The sequence below is a fragment of the Phaenicophaeus curvirostris genome, chromosome 14 (assembly GCF_032191515.1).
Source record: "Phaenicophaeus curvirostris isolate KB17595 chromosome 14, BPBGC_Pcur_1.0, whole genome shotgun sequence".
NCBI lineage: Eukaryota > Metazoa > Chordata > Aves > Cuculiformes > Cuculidae > Phaenicophaeus > Phaenicophaeus curvirostris.
Window position 1 is genome coordinate 18023871 of NC_091405.1, and position 16332 is coordinate 18040202.

Consider the following 16332-nt stretch of genomic DNA (forward strand, 5'->3'; position numbering starts at 1 on the left):
GGTGGCGAGGCAGACAATGGGAGCTGGAGGCGAGGAAGGAGGTAAAGGCGGGTCTGCCCGCGCCCCCCCAGCCAGGTTGCATGGGGCTGAGCAAGGAAAGCAGTTCACTCCTTATCAACCGGTTAAGCAAACGCCAAAACAAAGAGTGGTTCTTTATTTTGATGGTCTCTTGGCAGACACGCTTTCTTATAAAAAATAATTTGTCTGCCTTTGTTGCTCTTCTTCTCCTTCAAAGAGAGTGGGAAGAGCGCTCTTTTGTATTCAAGCCCGGTCTCCAAAGGGAGAAAGGTGATTTTTAAGAATCTGACCACCGAGCGCGAGTTACTAGTCCTCCCCCAAACCACATTTTAAGAAAAAAAAAATCTTTGACGAGACTCAAAGGGTCCCTGAAATAAAGAAGAAAGAAAAAAAAACATCCAAAACATTAGACACAGAAACATTATATTTCAATATTATCATATGAATTAAATGTAATCCTTGAAGCGACTACTCCCAGGGGTCACATATTAGGCCATTTTTTTCTTTTTTTTTTTATTTAATAGAGGTCATCCAGGCTGAAAAGCAGAACCCAAATGAAAAGCATCTTCAATGTGGTTATAACATGAGCTGCACGAGGTCAGGCAGTGTCTTGTATGGCCTCATAAAAAATACATAACCAGACAGCCTAATAGTATTTCTTTGCATTCATTTTTGGATGGGAACTGGCGGGTGGGGGAGGGGGCTGATGGAGATAGGGACACAGAAAAACCCCACATGTGCATTTCCATACTGCGCAGCTTTACAGACATTTCCGTTCAGGAAAAAAAAAAATGAACATTCATTTTCAAAGATAACCTCAGCAAGCTTGCTTGAAAGAACCAATCCAAAACATAATTTCTGTGGCCCCTAAAAGCAGGGGTAGGGTTTTAGCGTTGCCCTACAGCTCACACACAGACGCTGCTTTCGGACAGTCGTGCTCCAGCCATGCTTAATTGGGAGTGCAACCACGTTGGGCTCGCTTTCATTAGAAATTTCTAATGCACTTTGTTATTTGTCCATCCACAAACACAACCTGATTAATTTGAATTATTTCTCCTCTGGAAAGAAATAAACGTGAAACCCCCCAGTAACGCGATTTCTGCTTTAATTTGCTCTCGCAGGGGAGGGGTTGCCCACCACGCAGGATTTATGCAGGTTGCAAAGATGTACTGGGTGGAAGAGAGGGCAAGAGAAAGGCAAGGCATCAAAGGGGGGTGGGAGGCGGTAAATAAAAATAAACAGTGCTAAAAATGCCGGGCGATAAAAGAATCTCTCAAAATCATCTCCCTTCCCCCTCTCCCCAAATATAGCCTGGAGACGGGTGACCCTGCTGGGGAGCGGAGCCGCAGAGGTGACCCGATGCTAACCAGCCTGTTAGAACTAATAAGGTGTGCTCCTAAGCCAGGGGCTGACACTGGGGCATTGTGGAAATAACTCTCCTTGTTATTGCCCATCCTCAGCTTGAAATTTACTGCTCCTTTGCATTATTAAAGAGACAGCTTGCGTGCACTATGGGGGAGAGGCGCTGGGCAGGAGAAATAACTGTGCACGCTTTTTTTAATGTTATGTTTGTGCTCTCTGTAGTCTTTATATTAAGATTCTGAGCATTAAAGCATGCTGGGTTAATAGGTTGTTATTTATTATTGGAACCCTTTTCAAAAATAAAATCTGGTGTAGAAAAATAAAAATTATTTCCTCCCCCCCCTCCATGGCAAATGGTGAGAAAATAGGAAAAGTGTGAAATGTCTCGGAGAAGGTCAGGCTGTGGCCAGTACAGGCCTTGTGGGACCAAGCCCTTTCCCAAACATTTTCCAGTAGCACTGCTTCTCATTTAGATCAGAGGATGAGCAGAGCTTAAAACAAACCAACGCAGTAGATAACGGGCATGACAAGATGGAAACAAGAAAGGACTCGCTGCAACGTGGGCCCATCCTCACGACGGCAATGGGAAAATAATAACAAACACAGAGCTCTTGTGCATCTCTGGTTCTGCGAGCTTTTCAAGCAGTTGTGGAGAAAGGCAAAACTCAAAGATAGATGTAGGTAGAAATACCTAGCGTTTGTCTTCATCTCTGTTCCCACAAACCTACCCTTCTCCCTCACGAGCTGACTTCCACAACAAAACCAGAATAACTGGTGGGGCTCCCCAGGTGCTGGCGTCCCTGCAGAGGGGCAGGCTGGGAGGGCGTCTGCAAGCCCTAGATGTACATTTGCATGGGACAGATCAAATTTTATAGAAAATGAGTTGAGCTGCTCTTGCAAATGATTTTGCCATCTCTGAATCAGGTTTTACGGGCAGAGATTTTACACTTCAAATTTGCAGGGGCTGGAGGGTCCATATCGCACACACTCAGGCTGTGGAGCAGAGTCCTACAGCCGCCGCTGCCAGGGGAGCACCTACAATAATTAGGACTCGAGTATTATTAATTTTCTGCAGCAAAGCAGCTGACTGCACGTTGGAGACATCACAGTGAATGGTGATCAATGACAAATAAAATCCTCAAGGTAAATACAGAATACAATTGAGCAGTCCATGGTGGACTGGCAGAGCCAAGGGCCGCTTCTGAGGGCACTGAGCCAAGAGGGCTGGTTGTTTCGTTTCTCGGTGGTTTATTATCTGGGATTCCATGAAATCAGCTACCAGAGGGATTGGAGAGAATTCTTCGGAGAACATGAGAGCCATAGCAATACTTCAGCTGTCCAAGCCAACTGTTTTTTCCTGCATATTCAGAGACAACCCATTCTTCTAAAAGGTTAATGTGGTCAGCTGCTGGGAAGGCCTGGGATGACAGCAGGAATCAATGCATAGTAATGTGATGAAATACATGTAACTGCCATCAAATACTGAAAGAGTATATATATATATTGCATCGGTCCTGCGCATCCAGGGACCAAAGAGCAGCTCAAAAAGCAGGTGTAATTGGAAATGAGAATTGGGGCAGACCAGAACAAAACACTTTGAGAGAGGAAAGAACCTCTGCACAGTGGTGGAGATGGATTAGAGGGTGATGGGGGACATGCAGCATCTTCCTTGGCTTGTGCTCTCTGTGGCTTTCACGGGGCATGTGCCACGGATCAGTCTGCTTGTGCCACAGCCCTTCCCCCAGCAGCAGGACCCCAGGCTGAGGCAGTTGCCCATCAGCCCTGCGATGCTGCAGGCACCGCAGGAACCGCGTCAGTGCTTGCTGTGCCAGCCCCGCTTCTGAAGGCTGGTGGCACGGCACGGATTGAGGGGACACGCAGGCAGAGAGCTGCTGGATTCACTGCTGTGACCCAAAGCTTTGAAAGGGCTATGTTGAGCACTGCTTCTCACAGGAGGTATCAAAAACCATCACATCGCTGAAACTGCTTCACCTGTCCATAAAACAATCACTCTGGAATCAATGTATTTATAACTTCTGTTTTAAACTACTCTATCCCAATCACAGAAATAGCAACAGTGAATGTTGAGCACTGGTGCACAAAGTGGGTTTAAATACAAAATGTCAACATACATTTGTGGTAACAAAGCACAAAGAAAAAGCATTGCTTCAGAATACCTGCCAGTTAATCCAGATTTTTGATAGTGCCAAATATAAACAAGCAATTAAAATTGATACCTGGACAAAGAGGCAAACCAGAAGCCTTGCTCACCCCTCCCAGTTATTCCCTTTCTGGCATTCTGATTTTGTGAATCCTGAAAAGTAGCCAAGCTGGTCTTACCAGCATCTGAACTTACTGATATTCATAATTCCTCTATGCCCAAAGTATAAAGTTTACTTTTATCAAAACACTTTCTTATATGGCTGGGCTTGCCTGCAATGTATTTGGCTATTTTTTTAATATGTATTTTTAATCATATGCCTCCTGTAAGTAATAACAACAGCAACAAACGTAATGCTTCATATTTTGGTTGGAATATCTGAGCATTCTAGGCTAAAATCAAAGGTGTGGAGACTTACAGGACTGTTAAGCAGCTCTTGCGCTCAGCCTTCAGGTGGTAAAGCTTAAGTAACGAGAGTATTAGAACCATGACAACACTCTACTGGATTTAAAAATACAATTTTCAAAACTGATTGCCCAACTCTGATCTCAATAGCATGCCGATTTTTTTCAGCTCTACCAGCTGATCCCATAAAAAGTATTATTTCTCCTTATAAACCCAGGCAAAGTTAGGCAGCCAGAGAATAGCAGTTTGCTTTGAGAGTTTCTAATCCCCCACAGCTCTCCCAGTAACACTCAACATCCTCTTGAACTGACATCAAAAACACAATTATAAAAACAACAGCCAAAATTATTTCTTATGTAACTGGAATGTATCAGTTCCATATCTCCATATCTCCCACATAAAACACAGAGGTGCTTACCCTGCCTGATGTTCCATTCTGGATTTTTTAAACTGTTTGAAGGATTCTTTTGCTATTCTGGCTTTTCTGGATATCTCGTTTTATTAATCTAAAATCTGCTTTTCTGGTCTTTCTGGTACCAAACGCACTTCAGAGTTGTTGTCTGTGAGGCTGTAGCTTTTGTACTGGACAGACAGAAGTTGCTGGTTGTCACCTCTGATTGAATTCTGCTTGGCTTAGGAGTATATTCAGTATAAGCACGTTCTTGTTTCTCCATACGGAAGTCCACGGATGTGCCCATCTTTAGATCATAATCAAGCAGCCAACCATAGCAAAGCATGAAGTAGTGAGCCTTTAACAGAACACTCCATGGTCTTCATCTTCATAGAACCACAGAATCACTAAGTTGGAAGAGACCCACCGGATCATCGAGTCCAACCATTCCCACCAATCTCTAAACCATGCCCCTCAGCACCTCATCCACCCGCACCTTAAACACCTCCAGAGAAGGCGAGTCAACCACCTCCCTGGGCAGACCGTTCCATTGCCTAATGACTCTTTCTGTGAAGAATTTTTTCCTTATGTCGAGCCTGAACCTCCCCTGGCGGAGCTTGAGGCCATTCCCTCTTGTCCTGTCCCCTGTCACTTGGGAGAAGAGCCCAGCTCGCTCCTCTCCACAACCTCCTTTCAGGTAGTTGTACAGAGCAATGAGGTCTCCCCTCAGCCTCCTCTTCTCCAGGCTAAACACCCCCAGCTCTCTCAGCTGCTCCTCATAAGGCCTGTTCTCCAGCCCCTTCACCAGCTTTGTCACTGTTCTCTGGACTCGCTCCAGAGCCTCAACATCCTTCTTGTGGTGAGGGGCCCAGTCACTGATGGATGAGATGGCAGCGCACGAGAGCCACGACGGAGACCAGGAGGGGTTAGGGAACTCACAGATTGCCTTGTTCACCTGCAAGGGGTATGTGGGCCAAATAGAAAATGACATCCAGGTAAGGATGGAGGAGGGTGAAGGCTGACAGTCTGCCAGGTAGGAAGCCGTATTCTTCCACTCCCATGGAAATAAGGCCTCAGTGTCTCCACAGAGACCAAGAGACAAACACAGAAAATTAAGATTAAACGAACAAAAGACTGAAGATCTGGCAAGACTGAGAAAGGCAAAGGCCGCACATGAGCACCTCTCACTCAGAAACAGGGGCAGGAGAAAAGGCAAGAGAAGCATGAAGGTGCAGTTGTGGTAACACAGTCTTCCAGCCTCGGTGAGACCAGTTTCCATACCTCAGTGCATACTGCAGGGAGCTAACAAGCCGGTAGCTACTCTGCCCCTCTACGGTGTTTCTGCTCCAACTCTTGTACTGCCCTCCTCCTGTTCTCTAAATGCAACAGCAACTGACAAAATACTAAAACTTCTTCTAAAGAAAAGAAACTGTAATTCACGTATCTGTAACAAATACAAGGTTGCATTTTAAGGCACTCTTTTGGGAATCAGAATATTAGATAGCTTTGTACAGAAAAGGACATATCTGCTAAGTTTTCTAAGCACTTTAATTCTCAGTTATTAAAAAACAGCTCACGAAGCTTTTAGCATCCAAAACCTAACACCTAAATATATGAAGCCACTGCATGCGTCCTATTAAAAGTTATGAAGGGATTTGGGATTTTCGTTAGTTCTTCATTTTCAATGCAGAACTGTTACAGAGGACCAGCATCCCCGTGGTGAAGATGTTGGGCTTGGTCCAACTTCTGGGCATGCCACCAGCTGCCTCCTGAGCTGTGGACAGTAATTCATCTCTCCCATGACTCACCTGGTTTAGCTATTTAGACTGAAACTCCACAAGATAGGGAGTGAAATTTTAGCTCCTCTCAACCCAGTGAGTTTTGGCACACGCTTCAATAAACAAAAATTATAGGTTAAACAAGTTCAGGTGTCTATATAGTGAAACACTGATCTTGCCTGTGGTCTCTAAATGCTTTTAGAGTACTAATAATAGAATGTGGTGGCATATCCAAGACTACACTGCAGCCACAGAAATGTGAGGTCTTCATTTTCAGTCACCTGAACACTACCAAAACTGTCTATGCAGAAAAATACACACCAGCCCCAGCCCAAGTCTGGTAATCGTAGAAACGGTACCTCCTCTTCACTTGCAACCAGAGGTACTCCATCGTTGCAGAAAACAAAAAGGAGGAAAAGCAGAGATCACAACTGGGATTTCAACCTCACCAAGAACTGAATTAGAAGTGAGAGGTGCAGAGAAGAGGAGAATAAATGTAGCTGCCCTGGAGGAAAACTGCAGCACGTAACTACGGAAGGTGAAAACTGGGAAGCAACAAGAGGTATTTAAGTAACCACGCAACATAGTTAGGGAGATTGCTGTGCTTACAAGAGACTCCTGCACAAACAACCAGCAGTTTTGTGTAGAATAGAGAGGCTCTTCGAGAAGACCCCAGGTTTCAGCCAAAGGACACATGAGGAAGCCTACAGATGGTTAAACAAATAGCCAAATCGACATTGGTTACAACTGAGAGTGGCATGGAGAGAGACATTTAATTTATCAAAGTGATGAGACTTGCTCCCTCTTAGGACTTTTCAGGAAAGATCATTGCGCAATCTGAAAGACTTTGTTGTTAGGGAAAATGAACAATATTCCAGTTTTTGCTAAGGATCATCCAATAACCCTGAGCTGCCATAAGCATGAAAATCTGGTTTCAGAATGTTAATAAAAATCTCTAGCCCTATAAATGATCAGTTGTATGCAGAATAATGGCATTAATCTTTTTGCTGCTGTTGCTTAAAAACTTCGGAATCGTATAGTCAATATTGCAATTTAACAATTAAGAGACGGAGTACGAGTGCTCATCTTTCAAAATTGTGTTAAGCTCTAAAATGTTCTACATCACCTAGATATTAGTGTTATTATTCTGCTTTCCTAAAGGATTTAGGTGCAGTTCTGCACTGTGAATGGTGCAGAGTAATTCATATTGGATTTCCTTAGCGAGCTGGGGACTACGTTAATAAAAACAAAGGCACGAACTTTAAACATGCACCGTTGAAACTCCCCAAATGACCTTAATTTGGAATAAGGACACCTTTATTTTATTTAGTTTAGTGGTTCTTAAAGTTAGGATCAAGAGACGGCTACCCAGTAGTGGAATTTCTTTGAGTCACCTTGCATAACCACACAGAACTGACTCATTCATAATTTTTTCTGTTTATTGTAATTCTATAGACTACAGTGAAGGAGCCAGTGGTTTAGTTTACAGTATTTTGGAGAAGTTAAACTAACCCAAAAAAGCCAATTATTCCAGATGGAGTGATCCATCAGTAGAATCGTACCAGTACAGGAGGTGTAACTTTCCTGTGTAAACAAGTCCTCAACAGCTCAAGTCCTCCTGAAGCTCAATGGCACTTGTGTTCATAAGTCACTTAGATGCTTTTGAAAACAAATGTGTCCATTTTATTCTTGCAACTTCTGACGTTGTTGAAAGATACAGAGAAATAAAAAATTGTAAAAACATCTGGATGACTACTCTTGCATCCTGACTATGTTTTGAACCGCCCTGCAGCTGGTCCCCTCCTGCTTTTTCTCTGCTGTTAAGCTTTGTGCTGCCACCCAGAAGCCCCAGGCAAGCAGGAGTGAACTGCTCTACAGGAGGTGACTAAAAAAAACTGGAATAAGAAAAAATTTTTGCTCGGAAGTGTCATGTGGTGTTATGTCCCAAATCAAGTGTAACCATAATACAAGTTAAACAAAGCCCCATCACTTCTAGGGCCACCAAAATGATCAAAGGGCTGGAGCACCTTCCCTGTGAAAAGAGGCTGAGAGAGTTGGGGTTGTTCAGCCTGGGGAAGAGAAGACTCCAAGGAGACCTTATTGCAGCCTTCCAGTACTTAAAGAGCGGTAATAAGAGAGATGGGGAAAAACTTTTTAGCATGGCCTTTAGCAACAGGATAGGGGGTAATGGTTTTAAAGTAAAGGAGGAGAAGTTTAGACTAGATAATAGGAAGAATTTCATTTTGCTGAGGGTGGTGAAGCTCTGGCACAGGTTGCCCAGAGAGGTGGTAGATGCCCCAACCCTGGAAACATTCAAGGTCCGGTTGGACGAGGCTCTGAGCAACCTGATTCGGTTGAAGATGTCCCTGCTCACTGCAGAGGGGCTGGACTGGATGACCTTCATGGTCCCTTCCAACCCAAACCATTCTATGGTTCTAACTGAAATACCAGTGGAGAGGGTAATGCCACCAGCCACAAACTGCTCCCATGTTTGTACTCACGTCAATCAACAACTGACAAGAATTGCACTGTCCGGTATTTGGAGTACAAAACTGTGCAATTTAACCTACTTCTTTCTGTCTACAGCTTGCTCCTCCACCTCCCTCCGTCTATTCAGTGACTTGATATATATCATAGAGGGAATAAACATAAAATCTCTCAAAGGGGAATCAAGAAGGGCATTTTAAGAACAGATAGTCAATTAAGCATTATCTGCAACTCTTGTGCTTACATCTTTAAACAAGAAAGCATAAAACAAATTCCCTTTACGCAGCAGCTTATTTGTATAGGTGCTAGTTGACAAGTCTCATGCACTACTACATAGATGTTCTTGCAAACTAGATGATTATTCCTGGAATTGTAAATACAGAAGGGTGTTGGTGCCATGTCTTTAAAGAAAAATACAAAATATACGCGCAGCACATGCATTCTACTGCATAGTTTATATTTAAGCTAGAAAGGCACGGCATATGGTGAAGGCAGTTTTTAAACAAAGACGTGGAAATGTATACAAAGAACAATATTCTCAAAAATTATGCAAAGCTAGATATCCTAAAAAACTGCAATATGTCTAAAAAAGCTTACTGTACAATAGCATTAACTGATAATCTTGCAGACCATTTAAAACTCAACTATCCTTTCTAAACGGTGGGAGGTAATAGCGTAACTTCTTCTCCAACATCCACTCCCATCACAGAGCTCATTCTTAGGAAGATTCTTCTACCTTTTGAATGGAGTAAAGTAACAAAAGAAAGCTGACCTTATAAAAAAAGATAAAAAAAGATACTCACTTTAAAAATTATTCCATAAGTAATTAATATGTGTATGTAGTTCTTTAAACTTGATATCTAATAAGATTGCATTTGCTTTCCATATCTTTGATTTCTTGAGTGCACAGGGAGAAAGAGCATGCTGGATAAGAATTCCCTATCAATGGCAAATGTTTTATGTTCATTAATTGCAATACAATTAGCACAACTCAGCTGCACTTTGGTGAACTCCTGCTTCCATAAAACAGAACTGCAAATAGCTCAAATGGGATTCCCAGCAATGCATCTCTCTTCATCGTTGACTGCAAGGTCTAAATACGGCATCCTTGCCTTCCATTTAGAAGTGGTGATTTTGGAGGAAGAACAACTCAACTGGCTCCAGCTAATTATATCTGTACATTTAGGAGATGTTTTCCTTTCAGAATTAAAGACGTCAGTTGGTTTTCAATGAAACCAAGAATTTCACCAGGTGAGCTGAACTCGCTCAGTCGACCATAAACCCTGTGTGTGATTCTGACTCCACCACCGTCTTTATTCTCTGCAACACCACTGGGAAGGACTGATCCCAACTGTTCCCATCGCTGTACTTTACAGCGTCAGCTGAAGTGCCTCTGGAAGAGGCATAACTGGACTCTCAGATAAGTCAATACTGCTCCTCTCCACCCAGACTGTCCAAGACACTTCTCATAAAAATGTTTTAAGGGGCCAGGGAATATGAACGTTACAGCTCCCACTTCACTGAATCGGAACAGAAACAACCCCAAGACTATAACTCAATTCATTTTTACACTGTTGGGACGAGGAGCGCCTGTACCTCTAGTATCCCAGAAGGAACAAGTACAGCAAACACGCGCAGCAACCACAGGCATCAGCTGGAAAGCAGCTAAAGACCAATTTGCCTTGTTGTTTCTCTCCATGCATGGTTATCAGCACATGTAAACTAAATGTAAGTTTTATTATCTTTGAAGAACATCATCTCTAATTAACTTGCTGTGTAAAGTAGAAAAGATTACCAAGAGCTAAACTTTGCTTTATATTTTAAAGAAAGGTTTACCATAACTTCATCAAAAGTAATATTAAAGTTTTCCATCGCAATTATTTTTTCCTTTTGACAACCTACAGAAAAGAAACAAACTCCTGGGAACACATTGTTTGGGTTTTTTTCCGATGGTAATAACATACTGCAAGAGTTACTCATGCTGAGACTCACTAGTTATCACCTCTCTCTCTTTTATTCTCTCAACCAAACCCTGTGATTCAGCACAAGGCTATTCCCATCAGCCTGGAAGATTAATTAATTAACAGATGCCTTTGCTAATTTTACACCCTCCTATTCTACCCTAAATTTAGGATAGGCTATTTGGGAAGGAAAGCAACTGCACTGAAAGTAAAAAGGATGTATGGTTTTAGCAGCAAATAATTCACATCTGGAAATCTGAAGCCAGGGCTTCAAGAACTTTCACCTTCTATTTAACCTGCTTATGCAGATCACAGTCCCGAAGCACGTGGACATGGTGCTTCCTAAAGCTACACAAAATTTAGAAAACTGATCATAAGAAAGGATTTAGGAGGAAATCAGTCAAAACCACTGAAGAAACATATTGAATGGCCAAAAAGACAACTGGACAATGAAGAAAGGCGACAACTTCAGCTAAAAGGCGTCTCAGTTTATTAGCAATAGAAGGTCAGCAATTAAAATGGAAAACCAAGACGAGGAATGAAAACAAGGGAAATAGGGAACAAGTAAAATAAACTAGAAGCTGTGGGCAGGAAATATGCCCACATGGATGAGGAAAGCTAAAGATAGCAGAAAAATGGTTACAGACCTGGGGATATATAGTTTTTAAAGTGTAATAGGAAACAGAAATCCTGTAAGACCACAATGAGATGAAGATTGTGAAGCTGAAAGGATAAAGTAGAAAACAGAAGTTTTCACAGTTCTTAATTCAAAAGAGGGATTTTGACAAACCTACCAAAGAAGAACCACGAAGCACTTAACCACCCAGCTCAAGTGAAATTAAACAGGGATTTTGAGCAGGTATGTTCTCCAAAGCCAGCAGCCCTCAGGACACCAGCACTGCTGATGTCCATCGTTATCAGACCTCTGGGCACACCCAAAAACAAGACCTCACCTTGGTTTCTGCCAGTATTCAAAAGCAGCTGCAAGTAACGATACAGCAAGAAGATGTTGGTAAGAATGGTACGTTTTTACTGGTTAAAGGTTTAAAGGTTTTACTGGTTTCAAGTTAAAATAGGAAAGCTAACAAGAGGATTCAGCTTGTTTTAGCAGCTGGGAGGGGTATGTGTATACTGGTCAGTCAGCTGGTTTGGGGCAAAACACAGGTGTCTGGTTAGGGAGTTGGGAGGTCGTGGAGGGTTAACCCAGACAAGGTGTCTGCGGTGCTGCTCTTCAGCAGGGAACAGCAGCTGACGGAGACTCAAAGGCTGGTGGAACTGATCCTACAGTGGAAGATCAGAGTCCCAGTGTCTGCAGAACTGGTGCTGGACCCAGCACTGGGCAACAGCTTAAGAACCCTGAAGTTAATAATTGAAAAAACATCATTGATTATAAAGATAGCTCAGAAATGTGTCCTGTACCCTGAAGAAGGGGGAAACAAAGATCTGGTGGTGAAACTGAAGTCAGACAACTTAAATATGAATCCAAGAACACATTTCGTACCACAAGGGTGATCAGTCTCGGGGAAACATTAGGGAAGGAGGGGTTAATTCTCCATGTGACTTTTTTATCCCAAATCCAGTGCCTTTCTTGAGGAGAAGCATCAATCAAACTCTCAAGTTCTGGACTAGAAAAATCAGCAATTGAGTTAAAACTCAACGGATAGAGTGGACAGACAGCCCAGGACCCCTCTGGCCTTTAATTCTAGGGGGAAAGGAAAGGGAGACAGAAAGAAAGAAAAAGAACAATCCCCAAAATACTCTCAGAGCAGCCCCACCAAGTCGAAAACAGCTGTTAGACTAACAACGTGCTCTGTATCACTCAGGGTACTTCTCTTCCCTGCACTTGTTTGACAATAAAGTACTACTGGATAAAAATGCCAGTTCTGGAGTGTTTACCTGTTTTCTGAAGGACAAAGTAAGACTTTTTAAACGTTTGTTTTGAAGCACAATTTACAGCAGGAATTTACTGAAGAGGGGATAAAAGACCCAGCGGGGAAGAAAGCAATAAAAATATTGTAATATCCCTAACTCAATAATCAGCTCCCTCCGTCAGGGAGTGGGGTTCGGGGAAAGGGAGCAGGAAGCACGTTTCCCTGACGCAGGCGTGGGTTGTACACCAAAGCTCGTTAGAAAAATCAGGCAACACAATACACACAGCTACCTCGCTGCAAGCTTTTTGCTTTCCTGAGAAGACCCGGCTCAGCATACATGTTATCCCCACCCGGATCCACACTGGCACCCACAAAAGTCCCTCCCTGCAGAGCTGGCACTTCCCAGCATCCCATGGCTGTGGTGCCCAACACCATCCCCACCAAACTCCATGCAGCGCTGTGGCGCTTGCATCCCTGGCACCACCGCCTCCTTGGCTGCCGTGGGCACTCCGGGAGCGGTGGGATGGTGCCCTCGCCCCACAAGCTCCTACCGCCAGGCAGCGTTTTCATCTGCTGTACCTTAAAAGGCCATGACTGAAAGTGTACAGCTTTGAATTCAGTTTCATCCTTATCAGCTACATAAGAAACAGAAAAAAGAGAATAGCTTAGGAGCTCTGTGCTCGCAGACGTCTTACGTGTTGGGTGAGGACACAGACTACTAATGTATGCTGAAATATCTCTTTTTAAATGAGGAAAAAAAGGTGAGGAGCTTTAAAAACAGATTTTAGTGTCCCAATGAAAGCATGACAGCAACAATTTATAATTTTCTGCTGTCCAGTTCCCTCACTACTTCTCCCTCACCGTGCATCCCTTCTCTCCCTCTCCCCCCACATCCATCCTCCATTTCCCGATGACTTCTCATCACGCTGGCTCGAGCCTCATGTGAAATGGTGGCAGAGGGAAGAGAGGAAGAAAGGGAGGAAGAAAGGCGCTACGATTGGGAGGGCAAGGGAGAGAGAAAGATTGAGAGAGACAGAGAGAATGTCAAAGCTCAAGTCTGGCATTTGCCTATTTAAATTCAATCATGCAGCCCTCGCAGAGCTGGAAATGGATGGCCTGCGTTATGAATTTCTGATCAGACGGCTGATAGGTTATGAGCGGGGACGTAATCCCATTGAGAAAGCCTTTTTTCCCAAGCAAGGGCAAGCAATAACTGCCCTTCGGAGATGGTTCTTTGCTTTGCCCTTTTTATATTTTTTTTCCTTTTCTTTAAAAAAAAAAAAAAGTCCAAATAAGCATTTTTATGATGATAAATGTGTAATAATGATTCATTCTGCCTGCATCTGCAATGGGATATGCCTTTGCAAAGCAGACATGCGCTCAAAATAAACTGCCATATTTTTTCTTTTTTAAACCTAATTAGAATTCTGTCCTTCTCGCAGCTCATTTTGTACCAACACTGGTGATCTAAAAAGAAAGTGAAAGGAATGAACACATGCATTGGGACCGGTATTTTTAATACCCTGCAGGGTTTTTAACATTTTATAGTTTGCCTTTTTTAACACGATGTGTTTACATAAAAGGATACAAAAAAAATGTTTCTTCAAATGGCAAGAACTACTGGCATACAGTAGAGGCAAGGCAGAAATTATTTTAAGAGCTTATGTTTTCTTACTCCTACCCACGCGACATCATTCAGCGTTGCTTCATGTTATAGCGAATTAATCAAAATAGCTGAGGACACTGAAAGATTTACAGTAGCCAAATTCACCAGTGAAGGGAGGCACACAGAGCAGGATGCTGGTAGTGTACTCCAGCACCGGGGCCTCCAAGAGCGCTCATAACTTTTGTAGTCTTAAAAAGTAGAAAACAAGGAGTTTGCTGTTTCAAGTTCAGGATATATGTGCTGAACCCATCCCAGTCTGCGTCCCAGGGGAGAAGGGCATCATCCCAGAACTGCATTAACAGGGAAGACGCCTGACGTGACTGAGGCTTCTGTAAATAATGAAAAGGGAAAAAATAATGTCTGAAGGCATGGGGAGAGGGAGGGAGGAGCGGAGAAGCATTTCAGTGCTGGTGCTAAGCAGAAACTTGCACTTGGAGCCACATCTCTCACACATTTGGAACAGTGAGGAACATCAGTAAAATACTTCGTATATGTGAGTACTTTGGAAAAGAAAGTACTGGACACCGTCACTGTCCTCACCAGATGGTATCTTTCATGCAAAAGAAATCCAACAGTGGAAGAACCCAATTACCAATGTGTTTAATAGCAACAGAAACCCAGGAGAGATTTAAAGCATAAAGCTAAATCCTTGTCACATCATTTCAGCTCAGTACCAGCTATGAGCTGACAGATTTGTCACTGGGCTCTCGCTTGCTCTACTCTCCTTCCCTACTGTTGATGGTGCCCAAGTTACACCCATCCTTGTCCACAAAGAATTCATAGCCAATATGTTCAAATCCACCAGGACCTGAGCAGAGGAAGCCTTCGCATTTCTCACCAGAGCCATCTACTTGATGCCTGGGTTCAGCAAACAGCTAGAAACCTCCAAAAACCAGGATCGGAGGTGTGCCAGTGAAATAGCCAACTGGGAAAACACTGCCTCGTACCCATGGGGAAAGCTGAGCTATGAGCTGTTGGAGACAGGACAGCAGCAACCACTGTCTCTATGCAGCTCATCTTTCTACAGCTGCACCTCTTTGTTCATAGATGCACATTTCTGTACTGGCAGTATTTTCAAAAAAGATGGTAAAACCATGACTTCCTGTTACGTCTCTCTTGGCAGAAGACCTGCTGCAATTTGATGACTCTGTGGTGCTTTACATAAAGTTAAGTGAGACGATAGCAAAATCCCACGGCCACAAGTTACCACCTGCACAGAGGGCATCGTGTCCGTAGGGAAATTGTGGCTGCAGAAATGCTGTGCACAACCTTCCCACTTCAGTTCCTGTTTCATTCACAGTTTTCCCTACTAATGTGCTCACATATCAACAAATCACTTTAACTAAGCAAAGAGATGTTTTTAATTGCCAAGCTGTTCCCAAATGAGAGCTTTGGGGCTGACGGCAGTCAGGCTGAAGCAGTCTCAGGCAAGTCTGGGGAGGGTTGGTGCGTGGTCACCACTGTTAGAAAACCCAACACGTGGCAGAAAGAACAGGAGACAAATCACACATCACATCACTGCTTTTCCTCTTTGATTTAAGCAGAAGGTGACTGCTAACAAAACCCAAAATGTGCTGTCTGTTGGTTCACACGGTGCCACGAGTGCCTTGGAAATAGAGATGGAAACTGAAACCCAGGCTGCCATGGTTATATGGCATTTCTACGAGCTATTCGAGGTTTGTTGGATTCATTCCCAGATGTGGCTCTTGCTTCTTTTAAGTTGTAATATGCCAAAACACCTCAAGACAAGTGAGCACCTAAAGCTATCAGTGTCTTAAAGGAGATCATAGTGAGCAACTGGGGCTCTGTGAAATTCAAGTGCTCAGTTTGTGGAAAGCACAATACCAAAGAGTCCTCTGGGAACTCCAATTTAGCAACCACCTCCCATCAGTCAGGAGCTGAAGCCAACTTTATTCTTAGAAATGCAACTACTTCCGAATAGCAAAAAGTGCAGGCTTTTCATGTTCTTCTTCCTTTTGCTCAAATGGTGGCTCATCAGCTAAAAAGTGCATTGCAGGGAGCCTCTCAGACGTGTGGCCAAAGCACCACATCCTCCCTGCAGCCCAGCCACATCCCACCTAACACTGTCTCTCCTGCATCACCCTGCAAGGGGCAGCATGGACCAACACAGAAGACCTTATGACATCTCCTTACACAACAGGCTTTAATTTTCTCTTTGTTATATTGTGTTAATATAGCCTGTGTTAAATTGTCAAGCTGTAAGCACAAAGG